At 53.6% G+C, this 15638-nt stretch overlaps 1 protein-coding gene across 1 annotated transcript in view; it reads left to right on the top strand.

Annotated features, from left to right (window-relative positions):
- Window positions 1-11713: 11713 nt before the first annotated feature.
- Window positions 11714-15638, top strand: part of SYNE3 (spectrin repeat containing nuclear envelope family member 3) — an 83635-nt gene continuing 79710 nt past the window's right edge. Inside the window, exon 1 of the mRNA XM_059373907.1 lies at window positions 11714-11868. The gene's annotated coding sequence lies outside the window, so the exon portion shown is untranslated. The remainder of the gene's footprint in view (window positions 11869-15638) is intronic.

Raw genomic sequence — 15638 nt, 5'->3', positions numbered from 1 at the left:
GGGTTCCTCTATGTGTTTTGTTGCCTTCAAAGCACTTTTTTTTTTTTTCCCCTTGCTGAATCATAGTATCATCAGCAAGCCCTGAAGAAAGTCAAATATTCCTGAATTATCTTTGCCGCATGTGTATCTGGGAGATACAGATGTGATTTGTAGACTCTGTGAAACTAAAATGGCCACAATTTCAGTCCAAAAATCCTTTGGCAGGGGGTAGGGATCAACATAGCTTTTCACTTCGGAAGTTTTGTGGTCCTTGGTCCCCATGCTGCTTTTCTACAGGCCCGAACTCTGCTGTAGGCTTTTAAAATCAGGCATGGGCTGCACTATGCTTTATTGAAAACTTCATTTTATTCAGAGGAAAAGAACCCAAATCATAACCTCCTCAAAGGTAATACTAAGAAATAAATGGTAATCAGGAACCATGTGAAGACTTCATTAGAAGTGATAGAATGATTGTTGATTTTTCCTCAACTGTCTGTTTAATGAAATTTTTATGTTTTGCATTATGTGGGGTGTTGTTTGTTTGTTTGTCAGGAGGTAGTTTCCAGAGCACAAACTGTTACTCTATTCCAGCAGCTTCTGAGAAGGTCCCTGGACCCTAGGGTGTGAAAAGCAAGCAGCCAGTGTTGCGTGTCAAACCTGTTATGAGATTTATCTGTTCGCAGAAGGTCTTCCTCTGATGATCACCCAGGGTTTGCAGCCAGAGGAACATTTAGAAAAGCTTCATTGTTTTCTTTTGAATGATTGCTAAAATGTATTTCCAAGGCCATAAATACTCTTGAGGATGCATCAGAATTTCACTTTGTACTTCAGCCTTTGAGTCTGAATAATTTCATGCTCTCAATTAAATCTTGCCAACGTGGGGCTTCTTTGCTCCAGCCTTCTGCAACAATCCACCAGCTAAGGAAGGGAAATCACCCCAGTTTATAGGAGAAAGGGAGGGGGAGGGGGGCCGTGGCAGGGGTTGGAAATGGGAGACTTTAACTGTTTGTTTTCCTTTACAGAGAAAAGTTAGAGAATTTTTTTTTCCTTTATGGCCAGAAAAATCCCTTTTGTTAATTCTAACTTTATACTTTCTAAGAGTGTAGCCTACTGAGATATAATTAATTGATATCAAATTTCTGTAAGCTGGAGTTGGAGAGTTTTCATAAAAGACTATGTTATAAACCAATTATACTCTGTAAAAGAAAAAAGGAAGGGGAAGCGCTTTACAAAAATTGGGGGATCAAGAGAATTGTGTGTGAGAAGCCTTGAGGACACGGTGAGCGTATTTCAGCCCCCCCCCCCCCCCCCCCGCAGCTCTGCAGCCACATGGCCTTCTTTTCTGCCGGGACCTCTGTCTAGGAAGCACTGAGTTTCTGGTACAACCCGTCGGGGATGAGAGAGACTCCTGTGGGTTCGTCTCCCTTCATCCCACGCAGCTGCTGCCCTGTGATAGTTCACCCATCCTGCTGGCCGGGGACAGGGGCAATAGTATCTTTTTACTTGAAGGGACTTTTGCTCAAGTGCAAAAGTAAAACATGTGTTCTTAAAGATCATTGTCTTGGGGCGCCTGGGTGGCTCAGTGGGTTAAAGCCTCTGCCTTCGGCTCAGGTCATGATCTCAGGGTCCTGGGATCGAGCCCCACATCGGGCTCTCTGCTCAGCAGGGAGCCTGCTTCCTTCTCTCTCTCCCTGCCTCTCTGCCTACTTGTGATCTCTGTCTGTCAAATAAATAAATAAAAATCTTTAAAGATCATTGTCTTTCGAGAAACTCGGAGCACTTCCCGAGTGTCGGCCTTTCCCGGCCGGGCCGGTAGGGGGCGCTGGTCTACTTGGGAAGCCGGGGCGGCGGGCACCTGTCACCCGGTCGGTCCTCGGTCCACGCACGCAGCGTCTGGGAAACCATCCGCTTGCCGGCTTCCAGGCAGAGTCCCTCCGTCCTCCAAGGCCCCCTCTTGCTCTAGGGAAGGACTAGCTTGCTGACTTCTCTATCATGACAGTCACGACGCATGAGCCGTAAGCTCAAAAGGCTAACAGTAGGGGCAGGAAGAAGCAGGGGCTACCAGGTTACCTGGAGATTGTACAAAAGTAGAAGCGGACTCTGGGGTCTGGTTTGGTTTTGTCTGGTTTTGTTGTTTATGTTTGGTAAAGCAGCATTCTGGAAGCATTTGATGTAAGCGGGCTAACGGCCATCACATGTCACTATGCCTTGGGCTTTAGAGCCTCCTAAAATAATTCCAAGTCACCAAGAGAAGAACAATATTCCACAGGCTTTGGTTAGGAAGTCAGGGAAACAACATAGACCCAATTGCCTAGGCAGATCACACACACATGGCTTCATTAAAGGGGTGTGTTAAAAAATAAACTTCACGGGCCAGCCTGGGTGGCTCAGTTGGTTAAGCAACTGCCTTCGGCTCAGGTCATGTTCCCCGAGTCCCACATCGGGCTCCCAGCTCCATGGGGAGTCTGCTTCTGTCTCTGACCTTCTCCCCTCTCATTCTTTCTCTCTCTCTCTTTCAAATAAATAAATAAAATCTTAAAATAATAATAAACTTCAGGGGTCCCTAGGTGGCTCAGTTAGTTAAGTGTCTGGCTCTCAGTTTTGGCTCAGGTCATGATCTCACCATCCGGGACCCAGGCCCTCTGTCCAGCTCTGCATTAGGCCGGGAGTCGGCTTGGGATTCTCTCTCTCCCTCTCCCTCTGTGTGCGTGCTCTCCTGCTCGCTCTCTCTCCTCTCTCTCAAACAAACAAACAAAAAAAAACTTCAAAGGAATACTTTCCTCCATCATTATGCCAGATAAACAATATTATCCGACTTCTATTAGGTACCGCCTATTAGTTCATGGTAAGCCCCTTAGAAATACGAAGTTTAATTAGATGGGGAGGGGCTGAATGTTACTGGCATATGGTTGGATCTTTGCAAACAGTGAACCACATGTTGGGTTTGAGAGAGCTCAGCCAGCACCAGGCCTGGAGACAGCCGTCCGTACCACATCTGAACGCTGCTGTGGCGTGCAATCTGGAACGTGCCCTTAAACGCATCGAAGAACATCACTGCGCGTCTTACAGCACAACCCTACTTCCCTGCTGCTGGGAACCAAGCCCTTCAGACATTTTGTAGGGATCACAGTTTTATTTTTTTTTTTCCTCCCTACTCCCACTAGACCATCAGGTTTTAGGCCGACAGAATTCATTATTTTGCCCCTGGTCCTTAGCCCTATACCGGGCACTTAGTATGTGCTCTGGGCATCATTCTCGAGAGAAGAGCCTGTAGCACTGTAAGCAATAAGGGACAGTATCTCCGAAATCCCAGATTGCCCAAAACTCTTACCCCAACCACAGATACCACAGGGCGCGAAGACACATTCCAGCACGGACGCTAAGGGGAACACAGGGTGCAATGAGGCACTCCCGCTCCCAAGGGCCTCACGGTCCTATGGTGGGGACAGATGCAAGAAAACAGCACAGCAAGTCCGTGCCTCGGGGGCCGGAGACAGCTTGTAGAGGGGACTGGACGGCGCTCAAACTATGTCGAAAACAAGGTGAAGGGCGGCTGTTTGAAAGGGAAGGACAATCCAGGGCAGAGGCTCCGAGGCGCACGCACGCTCCGGAGAGAGGATGGCATGTGGACACAGCTGAGGGCCTCGGGTTCTCCTCCCCAGGGTGGAAGAAGGTCACAGAGAGAGCGTGAGCTGCAGAGCTTGGGAGAGCTACCCCGGCAGGCACATTTAGCAAGGTTGGTGGGGGGCAGAGTGGCAGAGGGGGGCCGGGCAGGGACTCGGATGGGCAGAGGGCACCCATGGTGGCTTCCCTTGGGACTGGCGGCATCTGGTGCCCGGCTGGAGGTGGGGAGCTGGCTGGGAAGCAAAGGTGGGGACTCAGGCTTATCCCCAGGATTCTGGCGTGGCGGCTGGTGGGTTCTTCTTGCTAAGGCTCGGGATACAAGGGAGAAGGGGGACGGGGAAGGAAGGGCGAGTCGTGAATTGCTTTCGGACATGTTGAGGGCATCGAAATCATTAGATTGTACCTAAAATATGGGGTCACAGGACACCTGGGTGGCTCAGTCTGTGAATCGTCTGCCTTTGGCTCATGTCATGACCCCAGTGTCCTGGGAATCGAGCCCGCCCAGTGGGGAGCCTGCCTCCTCCTCTCCCCCCGCTTGTGCTCTCTTTCTCACTCTATCTTAAATAAATAAAATCTTAAAATAAAAAACGGGGGCACATTACACTCAGATTGTTGCCTCTACAGGTCTGGGCTATAGATCTGGGCAGGGAGAGCGAGAAAAGGAACAACAGGAGAACCCGGAGAACGTGTGCAGTTAGGGAAGGACAGGCCATGGGACTGGGAGGAGGTAGGAGGAGAGGCCAGAAAGGACCCGAGTGTCGCCCGGACGATCGGGCCACTGAGTGAAGCCTGGTCGTGGGCCGAAGCAATCAGGATGTTCCTTGGACCTCCTAGGGTCTCTGGAACATGAAAGACCCAGGACAGTGGTGGTGGAAGGTGCTTCTGGCCATCACCTCTGCGTCTGTGTGCAAACCCAGGATCTGAAAGCCAAGCACACTGGGTCCAGTCCTGCTGCTGCATTCAGAAGAGACACAAACAAGCAAACATTTCAGTGCGGATGGTGAACAGCCTTGACTCCCCAGGCGTCCTGCCAGCAAGGACCTTTCAAACACCCAAGGACACCGAGACATGTGTGCTGCCTTCTCTCCCGCCTGTCCACTAGGCTGCTTCTCTCTGCTGAGCAAGGCTTTTCAGCTAGCCTGGAGGCGGTGCACGGCCTTGCCATCCTTCTCTGCGTGCCAACTCTACAATATCAAAGGAGAAATCGAAGATGAAAGTTCTTTAAAATCCCGGGCCAGGAACAGCTCCTGCCACAGCAGGGACATGCAGCCGTCTGTCTGGAAACACCGGATCCATGTGTCTGGACTCAGCCGTTTGTGGCAAGATTCTAATGCGTTGTCGGTGAGGTTCTTGCAGGGAAAGGGTCTCCCTCTGCTGGGGACTCATCTTGGGCCGTCAAGAACCGTCCTCAAGAGCAGCAGGTGTCCGTCAGACCAGGGACCTGTTAGCTGCAAGCCCCTGTGGCTGGAGCACTGCGCCCCAAGTACGGGCTTCCCCAGAGAGCAGAGCCCCACCTGCTGGCATGATGCTGGAGGGCCCCCCGTCCCCCCCAATGCCCTGCCCAGATTCTGCCACCCTCCAAGCAGAGCTCCGAGGCCTCCTGGCTTCCTGGGCACACTGCCTATCACACAGCGTGCCCAGGACTGCCGAGCCTGCCCAAAGCAAGCAGAGCACAGCACAGCCGGTTTCCAAAAACACGTCTCTAGGGAGCAAAAGAATAAAGGCTCCCCTTCCTCCTCCGGGGAGAAGTCTTCCTCACTCACCGCCTCTTCCGAGTTGGCGCGGGTCCTGCAGTTGTGTCTGCAAGCATCGCAACGGCAGGATCCAATTTCCCACAGGAGCAGACATTCTCACCGAGTGGGCTTCTAGCCCGTGCTTGTTGTCCTTATCCCGGGGACACCTCCTGCGGGGACAGCTCCTACAGGGACAGCAGGGTGAAACTGTCCCCACTTTCTATGTAGACACAGTGTGGTGGGGGGAAGCACCCGGCTCCGCCGGCTGGAGGGGGCAGAACCCAGAGATAACCCCAGGTCCTGGTCCGAAGGGTCTCACCCAATGAGCTTTTCGCTCTGCCCACCCACCCTAGGGCCAGCAGTCAACACTCTCAAGGCTGCATTTAGGTTTCAGAACAAAAACAAACAAATAAGCCAGGTTGCTGGAATCCTGTCGTTTATTTTTTTTTAAGGGGGAGCAAGCACAAGCAGGGGGAGCAGCAGAGGGAGAGGGAGAAGCAGACTCCCCGCTGAGCAGGGAGCCTGATGTGGGACTCGATCCCAGGATCCTGCGACCATGACCTGGGCCGAAGGCAGATGGTTTGTTTGTTTGTTTGTTTGTTTGTTTTTAAGATGTTTATTCATTTGCCAGGGTGGGGGAGAGAGAGAGAGAGAGCGCGCGAGCACAAGGAGGGGGAGCAGCAGGCAGAGTGTGAAGGAGAAGCAGGCTCCCTGCTGAGCAGGGAGCCCAGCATGGGACACAATCCCAGGACCTTGGGATCATGACCTGAGCCAAAGGCAGCCGCTTAATCACCCAGATGTCCCTGAAGGCAGATGCTTAACCAACTGAGCCACCCAGGCATCCGGATATCCTCTCATTTAAACTAAGATGAGGAAGCTGTAACGGCAGGGAACGCTGTGACTGAACAGAAACCACACCCCTGGCGTGTTGGGCAGCCATGGAGAGAGTGAGTGTGGACGTGGCCTTCCAGCTACACAGTCATTCAGAAGACATGAAGCCACATTCACGATCTGAAACGCACTCAGCCAGCCCTGGGTGTTTTACGGGATAAAGCTGGAACTTTGACGCTTTTCTCGCTGCGTACACAGGTACTCAACACAACCCGAGTGCTCAGCCCTGCTGTTTACACACTCGCACCACACACATGGGGCAGACCTCCAGGCCGGTGCTCACCCTCTCCCGCACACAGAGTGTACGCAGGCTTCTTGCCTATTGCTAAAGCCCATGCAGTTCTTTGCAAAGTACAATTAATTTTTCATCAATGACCTTGACCCCTAAGGAACTCATCACACCAATGAGATCAGAGATGAACATTTCAGCTTCACATAACTCCGTGTAAAAATAGAACCTAAGAAGTGGACGGGGATGGCATCATGACCAGGAGATGGTCCTCCGCGATTGCTACCAGACTCGCAGAAGCCCTAGGGATTAAATGCAGCCTGAGGCCAGGATGCCTGGATTGGTTCCCGCTCACATCATAGCTGTGTGACAATGGGCAAGTCATCACCCTCTCTGTTCCTTCATTTGTAAAATTAGGTCATAGTAGCTACCTTGCAGGGTGGTGAAAAGGATTAAATGAGTTAATATAAGTAAAAGCTTAGTGCAGTGCTTGGCACATGGTCATTAATGCTGCATTAATCAATGTTAACTGTCATTACTACCCAGAACACCTTCCCCCAAACACTTGGACCTTCATGCCTCCCATTTCTAGATTCCTCTAAGGTTCAGTTCTCTACCGTGCAGTCCAGTATTTGATGACAGGCAGTGCTGTCTTGTGATTCCAGCGTTATTTCAATGTTTGAGTCTTAATGCTGCATCGTTGATAGACAGGAGATCCCTGGTCGTAGGAAACATGTCATTTACTTTGACTGGATTCCTACAGTGCACAGCCCCGTCCTGGGTAACCACTGGACACATCAGCACCGCTGGAGTGAGTGCCTCACTACACACAAGCAGGAACAAATCCAGTGCTCTGGCATCACATACGGGTGCCACAGCCAGCAGCTAACACGCTGAACGGGAAGACTTGGAGAGACGCAAAAGTGCCCACAGTGAACGTCTATTGGGAGACAATAGCCCCCACTGGAAACCAACCACATGCCCTTCAACAAGCAGACAAGCTAGACAAACAGCGGTCTCTCCACTCGAAATGGCAAAGTTGTAGAAATGACAATGGATTAATGGTTGCCAGATGTTACGGAGGGACTCGGAGCAGCTTGTGGGACCCTTGGAAGATGGGGAAGACCCACCTGCATTTTGATGGTGTCACTGTCGATGTCCTGGTCATGGTATCCTGCTGTGTGTTTTTGCAAGACATCACTGTCGGGGGAAACTGGGCCAAAGGTACAGGGAACCCTCCGTGTAATTTATCACAACCGCATAATCTATAATTGTCTCTAAACCAAGTGTTTAATTTTTAAAAAGCCACTTTTGGCATTCCCAGCAGAAGCAGAAAGAATAGACTGGGTTGCCCACTGATGGGAGAAATATGGCAAGTCTCTTCTAGAAAGGTTTTATTTTTTAGGAAGGAAGTTTGTCGATTGTACTTAACATTTTTGTTTCCATTAGTACTTAATCCTTGGGACATATTAATAGCAGTGTTTAGTCATGCTAAACAACATTATTGTCTAACACCATCAGGATTCACATGGTTTTTTTAAACTGGGAGGAGTCATCGAGAGCTAATCTTTTCCGATTCTCTCATTTCACTAATAACTAGCAGTATTAACCAGGACTAGGACCCAGGCATCCCAGGATCCAGGCCTGTATTTCTGACTGCTCTGTATTTTTATTTTCGGCACAATGCGTGGATCTAGATCAATATCCTGAATCACCCCGGTGTCCATGCTTAGGGCCTGAGATGACTCATTGCCCTCCAGCAGGGGTGCCCCTGCCCAGTTACGGGGTTGCTGCTGCTGGTGGGGACAGCAACTGACTCTGAGAATAAACCAGACTGATGGGCCCCTCACCCTACAAGCACATGATGGGACCAGAGTGGGCACCGGCGGAATAAGCCTCGGACAACTGGCTAGAAAGAAAACAGGGAAAGAAGAAGCTGGGAACAGAGCCAGGATGAGAACCAGCTCTCCGCACCCAGATCAGGGCTTCTCTGAGGAGGGACCCCAGAAATGGCCACCCCAGTGTGAGCTTTTCATCACAGTGTGGCCAGTGGTGTTTATTTAAATCATCACCAAAGGGGGAAGCCAGGCTAGGGACAGAGAAATGGAAACCAGTTTCCAGAACACCGATTACCACCTGGGGCCCTGGGCAGGGCCCCTCCTTGCTGCTGTCTTGACTCAGTTTACCCATTCATACAACAAGGGGTTTGGATTAGCCAGGAGAGCCGCTCCAGATTTTGTCCAAAGCTCCTCATGCGGACTGAACACACAAACAAATAACTAAAACCAGCCTGGCAAAATAAGACTCATTCAGATCGCCAACCAAGGGCAAATGTGTAACAGACCTGAGTCATTTCCCGGGCTTATTAAATCAGCCCCTGCTTCCCCATGGGTGGTGGTGGAGATGCTGGCTGCAGGGAAGGGACCCGGGGAAGGAGCAGTAAAAATTTCACTTTTTGGGAGACATTTTGTGTGTTGCACAAACAGCCCCCACTGCCAAATGAGTCAGAATTTCCGAATGGCATAATTTTAGGGCCTCCTTGTGGTTCCCTCTCTGGGCCACTTCTGAAAGGGAGGCCTCAGGGCGGGGTTTCCTGTGCTCAATTCCAGAGATGCTGGAGGGACTCTCCCCCCAACATCCTTTGCCAGAATTTTCTTTCCAGAGCAGTTTTCGTCTCTACTCCTTTCTGTAGCCGTGGGTAATGCTGAAGAAAGAGGTGAAGGTGTACAGCGTCCCTAGCTGCAAACTCCCCTTCTCTCCCACTTTGATTACTCAGCACATTCCTGGTCGGTGTGGACTACTTTGGAGTGGAGGAAGACTGCCACAGAATTAACAAAAAATCATGCCCTGTGCTGATGTCAGGCTTGGGAAGAGCAACGGGAGAGTGTCCTCCCAAGTGACCAAGCCCTATAAAGCTAAAGAGAATCCTAAGGAAGACAATAAATCTACTAATATTAGCACAGAAAATATTTTTATCACATGTATTCTCACCCGTGGAATATTCTTGCTATGCCCACTCAAGAGATGAGCCTGTGTTCTAAGAGGCTACACGGCTTGCTGGGGTTCACACAGTGTTGGAACACAGAGCTGGGTCCGAAGTGTGGGTCTCACAGCTGTGAGGTGGCACTGTGTGCTGTGTGGGGAGGGTTTGGGGGTTTGGGGGGTGTCGGTGGGGTCGGGGCATCTCTATGCCCACCACCGCCCGCTCAGGAGACAACCCCCCGGACACAGAATCATTGCACCGTGAGCTCATCCTCTGGCACTAGGCCTCCGTTTCTCACTCTCCATATCCCCAGGGACTCGCACATAGTAGGTGCTCAGGAAATGTCTGATGGTGTGTAACAAAACTGTCGTGGCCATGCTCTGCCCAGAATAGCTCATATGAATGGGGGGTCTCACACCACCAGGTGCAAAACCATTCAAGATGGATTCTTATTACTGGGCGCATGTAACCGAAAAGGAAACCAAGGGTGAGTAGTGAGCAGAAAGTCGCCAGCTCGGTCAGTTTGACACCAGCTTGAGTTCTTTACTCCAACTGTGCTAAACCATCTCTCCCCGCAGGAAGCTGGTTTCTGCTGGCCCACTGCTCCCCAATTCCAGCAGTGCTGGTGGGATCATCTTCCTCCTTGTGCCAAGCACCTGACCTCCATCCTAAAACAGACTCGGGAAACTTTTCCTAACCACCTGGAAGACCCCAGCAGAGATGCCACGAGGAGATACACGTGAAAGTGTTTGGAAAAACAAAGCGCGTTTCCAAATGCCAAGTATCATCATCATTGCGCATTGCTGTCTGGACCTTCAGCTTGGCGACTGTAACCCCAAGGGTTGTGACAGCCCCTCAGATGGAGGTAGGATGATAATGAGAAACATAATAGGGCCCCTAAAACTGGTCAAGGGGAAGCGTGGGAGAAGCCATCTGTGGGCATCTCCTACGGCCCTGTGCATAATTATAGCTTAATGAACAGAGTTCTGAGTTAGAGGGTATGACTAACACCAGCATTGTGACTCCTGCTAGGTCTACCCCAGTGTTACTTCTGGGCTGTGGCATTCTTGGGCTTTGCCCTTGGTTTGGCAAAGGCACACACACACCCCTGCACACGCATGCGTGAAGTGCGCACACACCATTACTATCTGGTCCTGTTTATCAATTTCATCTTTGTCTTTGGACACTGATTTGTTCAACCAATGAGGATAGAGGACGGGCCAACCTCACTAAGGAACAGAAGAGGAAAATACCCTCTGGGAAGCCATAGATCTGGGCCAGCTCCCTACTCTGCAGTTTTCTACCCTTCCTGTTTTCTCTGCAAAATGGGCATCACCGCACCTGCATTGTGAGGACTGGAGTCCCCCTGGTACCCAGTTCCACCAGCTGTGGCCTTAGCGGCTCTTATCCCCATGCACAGGAGACAGAACCATCAGCAAAACATGTAATTAGGCTGACAAAGATCAAGGCTGGGGTGGAGAGACGGTTCAAAGGGCCTTGGTGTGCCGGGAGCTAAAAGCGAGGGGGTAGATAAGATTCAGACGGTCTGCGTCAAGGCTTGAGAGTTAGTGAAGTAGCTGAGTGAGGGTGAGAGGACCTGTCTTTGGGGTGGGAGTGGGGCGCGGGGAGGAAAGGGAGACACTTCGCCGGCCTTGCCTGGGTGGAAGGTCCCAATTATGCTAAGAATTCACATCCCTTGCGGCTCACGCACCGTCGCCCCCTCTCGGCATCCTGGAGGGCCCCCATCTGAGCCGGGGGCCCCGAGATCCCCGAGCGGTGGCTCCAGGCGCTGGGTGGGGGGAGGGACCGGATGGGGCGCCCCCACTGTCAGGCCAGCTGATAGGTGTCACTTCCTTCTCGGATTTCTCGCCTCCGGGAGGAGTGCCCTGCCGTTAGCCCCACCGAGGCTCTTGAGGGGGCAAGACCTGCCAGCCCCCAAGCCTTCTCCCCCAAATCTGGACGCCAGAGGAACTCCCTCCCGGATCCAACTTTCCCCGGGGGAGAGGCAGCTCTGTGTCATCCCCAAGGATGAGACCCCGGCAGAGGCAGGCAGGGGTCCGGAGATCCGGGTGGCTCCCGGGCGGGAGTGCGCAGCCCCGGGCGCGGGGCCGGGGGTGCAGATGGGGAGCCCCCGCGGCCGCGATCCCTCCCTCCGAGGGGTCTGAGATCGGGCGCCGGGCGGCTGGAGCCGTGCTCCGGGGGCCTCCGCCGAGCGCGCGGAGCCGGGCGCGTCCTTCCCCAGCCCTGCCGGGTGGCACTGCCCGAGGGCGGCTCCCGCGGCAGGTCCCCGAGGGGACTGGGCGGGGCTGGGGGCGAGTGTCCGGCCCCGCCCCGGGCCCGCCCCTCTCCGGAGCCGCCCGGGACGCAGGGAGGAGGGCGGCTGGGCCAGAGCTGCCCGCGGCGCCGCGCTCCTGCACGCTCCGGACCGGGTAAGTGGCACGGGACCCGGAGGCCGAGCCGGGGCGGGGAGGGTCGGGGCCGCAGCCCCCCGCCCAGCCGCGACGCGTCCCGCAGGGGCACGGGTCGCCGAAAGTCGAAGGGACCCGGGGAGGCGCGCCGGACGCGGGGGCGGGGGCCCTGGCGTGACAGCTGCGGGCGGGCGGGTATTTTTAGTTTAAACCCAACCGTTCCCTGCCGCCTGCGAAGTCCCCGAGCCTTTCCGCTCCCCGAGCCGGGAGGTGCGGTCCCCAAGAAAAAGCCCCTAAGCCCTGAGCAGCGTGTCCCAGGCGGGCCGGGCGCCGCCTCCCGTCTTCGCTCAACCTCCGCTTGGGGCCAAGGGACCTGTCACCGCGGACACGCGCCGCCGCGTGTCCCGGGCCTGGGCAGTAAACGCGGGCGGGAATCCCCGGTCCCGGCGACCACGCGCGCTCCTCGTAGTGCCTGAGGCAGCCCAGAGCCCGCGTGCTAGGCAGGGGAGGTCGCCCCAGGCTGCCTCGGTTTCCTTCACACACCTACCTCCTGCCGGCTGTGCAGCTCTGGGCGAGCCCCTTGGCGTCTCTGAGCCTCATCCTACATCTCTCAAGGAGGGCCTAGCGAGCCAAAGATCTCTTGCACGGCCTGAGTGTGCCCCACATGGATGCTGACTCCCCTCAGGGTTTTCAGATCTTGACTCTAGAGGGGGCACCTGGTGGGAGTAACCAGGTGGTCCACTCAGGAGCAGGTGAGGGTCCCATGCAGCTCAGCTGACCTCTGCCTCGAAACTATAAGGCTGCAGTGGGTGATAATGAATGTTCTTATTTTATCACTTTGGTCCTAAACCCCTGGCTCAAGGCTGCCCTGGGACCCTCTCCCAGGTCTCCGCAGGGATCACTTCCTCCTGGCACCAGTGGGGGAGCCCGACATGCCCAGGAAACATGCCCCAGCCCAGGTGAGAGAGGGCAGGGGGAGTCATGGGGGAAAAGAGACCGTCCTCCCACAAAGGGAGGATGTCACAAAAATCTGAGCCTGGCGGGACAGCCTTCTTCATCCACCAAGGAGAGAGAAAGCAGGCCGGGGGATGAGGAGCGGTTTGCCCAGAGCTGCAGGACCGAGAACAGAAGCTGGCTCTCTCCAAGGGTCAGGCCCTGCCTCCTGCACAGCCAGCGGCCCCCGGGGGCCAGGAGCCGGGAGGCGGGAGGGACAAGCTGGTGCCAACGGGTTGTTTTGCTCTGTTTCCTGTAACCGTGCCCCAGCCAGGCTCTCTGACACGTGTGGGGTCTGCACATTCCTCAAGCAGGACCTCGCTGGGCTGCGGACAGTCACAGCTGTGCCAAGCCTGCCGGCCCCAGGGCGCTGTTTTCAGCTAGGGAGGCCCCTCTGGGGGCAACTGGAGGGGGGGAGTGGGCTGGGGAGGCTTATTTCTGGAACTTCTGCCTTGCTGGGGGTCCTGAGGAGGCTGGAGGATTTGCTAGTGGCCCTGAGGGAAGATCTGAGAATCCAGACTCTGGTTTCTGCCCCAGGGTGCAGGCTGGCCCCCTATGGGCACCCGCTTTGGAACTCCTTGCGTCTCCATGGGAACAACCAACCCTCTCTCCCAGCTGCTTTGCATGTTCTGTAACCGTTGAAGACCTGTCCTTGTCTGTGTGGCCGCGGGGCCTCGTCGTGCCACAGCCTGGGGCCAGGACAGCTGGGGGATCCTGGCGTGGCTGCAGGGTGACCTCTGCTCTGGGGAGGTAAGACTGGACAGGTCCAGCATGAGCCCCTAAAAACGGTGGAGCCCCTGAGAGCCAAGAGGGTGATGGGGCCTCCCGTGTGGCCCAGCTGTTACGAACAGAGGTGGCCACGTTAGACCCAGGCTGCCTTGAAAAGCCAAAGATCGTAGTCCAGTCCAGCTTCGGCCATGAAAAAGTCACTTCACCTTTCAGAGCTTGCATTTTCTTCCCCACGAGAGGGGGGGTGACCATAATGTCCCCATCTTGGGTGCTGTGAGCATTAAATGAGGCATTCTAGGAACAGCATTTTGCATTGGTCTGACAGAGCCCATGCAAACAGCTGTCACAGTTTACTGTGACGGGGTCCATGGCAGGGGGATACCTGAGTCCCCTCTGCCCACCACAGCTCTGCCCTTTCCTCTCTGCCTTGAAAACCCATGTCTGTGCAGTGGCAGGAGGCCCTGGAGCTTTTACACCCTTGAAAGCTGGTCTTTAACTCAGGAAGAGAGATTAGAGGGGGTCTGCCAGGGGACCCCAGTGTCTGTGGGCTCTCAGGAAGCATTTCCCGTCTCTCCTATGGCCCTGACCACAGCCGAGGCTGCCACTCCTGACCCATTTACAGATGAGGGGACAAATGAAGAAGCTGGGAGCGGCAGAGTCAGGATTTGAACTCGGGGCCATTGACTTGCTGCTCTTCATTACACCCCACAGGGAGTCTCAAAGAAGGACTGTGTTATCCGCGGACCCTCAGGAGAATAGTATTGACGAGGCAGGACCCTGGTTATCACTAAGACATTGGTATTTGCTGGAAAAGAATGGATTCTGAAATTTTTCTCCTTGCAACCTTGAAATGTAGCTCAACAGGGCCCCCCGAGAGAAGAACCCGGGAGGAGGAGATGGGAGTTCTGGAATTATCTGCCCCCCCCCCCAGCCAAGGAATCATAGCCTTGGGATCTGGGGACAGCGTTGGGGGGGCTAAGCAGCAGGAAGCAGATGGGGGACAGTCCCAGCCGCCCAAGCCTCGGTTTGGTCATCTCTAAAGTAGAGATATGAGGCCCCCACACCTCCCTGTGGGGTTGCTGTGGGGGATAAATCAGACAATGGGGGACAAGGCTCGGTAGAATGCGCCGCAGGGTGGGGACACATCGGAGGACTTGCCATGGTTTTATCACTACTAATCCTAGTGTAACCGGAACAATGTGCTACGGCCTGCCCCTCTGGCCTGGATTTCTAGTTTGCATACTCTGGGCAGGGAATCCCAGCATCTCTGAAATGCTTTGAAAGGCTGGGCGGAGAGCTGCCAAGTAGGAACGAACGTCAAAACACAAATGCTAACCGTGAGTTGTTTAGCGATGCAGATATGGGAAGTAGAGCAATGGCGAAGTGGGAGAAGTGATCACCTTTAATGAGTCAGAGATGACCATTGCGGGGGGCATCGGGGTGGAGGGTAAGAGGGGATTGGGAGGGTCATGGGGTCTGCGACAGAGGAATGTCCTCTGTAACTATTGGTAAGGACATGTATGTTTTCTGTGCCCCTCTCTACATAGATCCTGTGCCATAGATTTAAGCAGATTTTATAAAAGGCAGGGGAAAACCAAACCCAGGGTAGTTATCTTCGGAGGGGAAGAGGGCACAAGGCAAGGGAGATGCACCCTTGCTGGCATCCATCACGTTCTGTTTCTTCTGTCAAGTGGTATGCTCGTGGATACTCTTTTAAAATAGTTTTATGCTTTTTCGTTTACAAGTATGTATCTGATTACACACACACACACACACACACACATATATTCCATTGTGGATATCAAATCTTACATGCCGATAAAATGAAAAGGTAATATGAAATATGAAACATTTCAGGAAGCCCTCTTAGGAAATCAGACTCTTCCCATGGATTCAGATGTTAATCCGGCTGGATTTAAGAAATAAAACACAGACCAATCCTATTGTGAGACAGACACATGGTTTCCTCTTCTGGAGAAATCATCTCCCTCTTCTGAAGTCCTAACAGCTAGAAGATGGTGCGAACACAGCAATCTCAGGTTATCAACAGGAGTTTCTAAAGTCTCCGT

Source organism: Mustela nigripes, chromosome 13 (genome assembly GCF_022355385.1).
Source record: "Mustela nigripes isolate SB6536 chromosome 13, MUSNIG.SB6536, whole genome shotgun sequence".
Lineage (NCBI taxonomy): Eukaryota > Metazoa > Chordata > Mammalia > Carnivora > Mustelidae > Mustela > Mustela nigripes.
The sequence above is the reverse complement of the archived record's forward strand: the minus strand, read 5'-3'. Positions and strand labels throughout refer to the sequence as shown.